This window comes from Trachymyrmex septentrionalis, unplaced genomic scaffold, assembly GCF_001594115.1.
Source record: "Trachymyrmex septentrionalis isolate Tsep2-gDNA-1 unplaced genomic scaffold, Tsep1.0 scaffold37, whole genome shotgun sequence".
Lineage (NCBI taxonomy): Eukaryota > Metazoa > Arthropoda > Insecta > Hymenoptera > Formicidae > Trachymyrmex > Trachymyrmex septentrionalis.
The window spans coordinates 6,735,245-6,738,036 of NW_017305536.1; the positions used below are offsets into that span (position 1 = coordinate 6,735,245).

Sequence of the window (2,792 nt, forward strand, 5' to 3'; positions counted from 1 at the left end):
CCTAATTGTGAATTTCCCTGACATTCCTATATTTTTCAATTTTTCGTGGCAACCCCGAATAAAAATATCGTTTTATGCATTTTCGATTAATTTCGAAGAGTTAATTGACAGTTAAAATATTAGGCGGAATTATAATGTACATCAATATAATAATACATATTAAATGCTTTGCAAAATATTTCGCTTATTTCGATATGGTTATTTTGTGTTTGTCTGTATGATTATGGATGTATAAATAATGAACCTATATTGTGATATATCTTTCATGTAGATTTTTGATTTATAAAATACCAGGAATAACATATATGATTTATTCGTGCTCAACGGCTTATTTTGGAAATTGCATTCATACGTTATATGTGTAACAGTGGCTGCTTCGTATTGAAACCAAACTATGGGATTACAATTTACTTGATTTCTGATCAACTCGATATTCTGTAAAACCAGATTATTCGAAATGCCTGCTAATCTCAACACGCGGTGATTATTTATGCAATCGTTACTATGACAACGATTTGTGAAACTGAAATATTGCCAAAATGTTCGAAAATATGAAACGTATCTACTTAAAGGAACGAATTATATTCAATTAAGCTCAATAAAAACAAAACTGCTTCTTCGGCTATTTGTATAATTCATTTTTTGAGAATGATTGATTTACTAATTATTAAAAAATTAGTTGATTTAAAAAAAAGTTGATTTATTAATATTAAATAATTAGATAGCAATCTATAAAATAAACTTTTTAATTAGTATTCTGCTTTTATAAAATTTTGATTTATTAGAAATGCACTCGATAAAAAACACTCCTGAATGATATTAAATACTCGAATTGATTAAAAAAAATAACAAAATCCAAGCTTTACATAGAATAATTATAGAGTGATGTTCAAAGAAGCATTTTATTGCCTGAAATCTGAGCTGTCAGACATCGCCGAGAAAACAGCTTGAACCGGTTTGAAAGCTAATATTCCAGATTTTAAAATCCCTCTTTGAGTTAACTATTTCATGTTACAAATTATAATGTTGTAAATTATATTTTATCATAGATTTTATCATTTTTTACATCTGGTTTCCAGAATTCTTTCGTGATAAAGTTTAAAAATCCTAATAATTAAATTTCCTCTGTCTTTTTGTTCTCTATTATACTTGAAGTAAATCGTGAAGGTAATTTTATCCGCAATCTCTCCTTGAAACTCCCACATTTTACATACTTTAAGACGCAGAAACTAAGAAGCAATATTCAAAGTCGGTTCTTATATTAAAGACTGTCTCAAGGTATGGTCTTAAAATGTCACCAAGTCAATCACGGAGCTATATTAGCGTTACTCAAGACGTTACTTAAGACGATCTTAAAACAAGAACGGACTTCTCTCTAAAACTTTTAGAGTGACTTTCATTGTGAACAGCGAAATATCACTTTCAGGCTAATATTACACTTGTCGTACAACAAATTTTTCAAGTATGTTAATTGGCTGCAAGACAGAAAGGTTCTCGGATCTCTCTATCCTACAGCTAATCAAGAGACTTAAAAAATTTGTACAACAAAAACGGACTAATGTAACATTAGCCTTAAAGATAGAAAATGGAGCCACTCTTTCAAGCTCAATTTTTACTCCTTAGAGATTCCATGCAAAGAATTTAGAGAGTACGAATACCCATCTATTTAAGACTGTCTTAAATATAGTTTTAAGATGTCATGAACCAATCAGAGAACCGCATTAGCATCTTAATATTATTTGCAACGATCTCGTAATAAAAATCGGTCTAAGGGCGGTATTCATAGTTCGTTCTTATTTTAAGACCGTCTTGAGTAATATTTTAAGAGGCTAATATAGTCTAATTAACTTTGTACTCTCAAATATAAAACTCGACTATGAATACCAGTCTAAATCTGCAAAAAAAAAAAGTTTCCCACTCTCGTCGCTCTCGTTTCCTCGAGCAATCGCACCTCTGTGTATCGTACTACGTACTTTACTTCAAACAAAACCGAACGTATTTCGAGTCGCCTGTGACTCGCCCTCGCTACGCAGCAGGATATAAACAAACGTACATGTAACTCATACTCACCGCCTACGTCCGCGGGGGTCCGTGTAGCACAGAAATCCGGCTGCGCGCCCGGGGCTGCGACGCGAAAGCTCCCGCTACCACCTTCACGTCGTACGGCCGAGTCCGTCTTCGCGCGCAACACACAATTTATGATATTTTATTTCAATACTTTCAATATATATAAACACACTCAAAATCTCACCAACCACTCCTTCGGTCCTTTCCCCCTTTCGTCTCGCCGAGACTGCCAATCGCCGGACGCCAATGTCAACCGCCGTGCAACGGCGGAGCAACAGGAGACAGACGCAGCACACTCATTCAGATCGAACTGCAGTTTGGCCGAGCCAAGCCGACGTTAACACCGCACCGTCGAATCGAAACGGACGTTTGACGAAAATACGACGAGTGACGACGATTAATATCGAACACCGTGGCGCGCGCTGCCCACGCGACTCGATGCGGACGTGAAGCGGGCTTACCGATTTCGAACGAGTGCGCGAACACGCGATGTAAAAGCCGTCCGACTGACACAGTGGCTCGCGCAATTCTGCTGCCTACGACGCGCCGCGGGCCGCGGGCTGCCGCGCGTCGACCTTTAGAGGACGCTGCGTCGCGCGCAACTTCGCGCCGTACGCGGGCCGACGAATCAGCGCCAACCGTCGACTTTCGCGGGTCTCTTTCGCCGCGTTCACTCCTCAACGGGACACGTATCGTGGAAATTATTCGGAATGGATTCGCCACTC

The 2,792-nt window shown here is 38.0% G+C and overlaps 1 protein-coding gene across 1 annotated transcript in view; it reads right to left on the reverse strand.

The window, feature by feature from the left end:
• LOC108750610 (RNA binding protein fox-1 homolog 2-like) overlaps positions 1-2,552 on the reverse strand; it is a 304,555-nt gene extending 302,003 nt beyond the window's left edge. The window contains exons 1-2 of the mRNA XM_018490163.1: positions 2,252-2,552; positions 2,071-2,176 (exon numbers count right to left, since the gene is read on the reverse strand). The gene's annotated coding sequence lies outside the window, so the exon portion shown is untranslated. The remainder of the gene's footprint in view (positions 1-2,070; positions 2,177-2,251) is intronic.
• Positions 2,553-2,792: the final 240 nt, after the last annotated feature.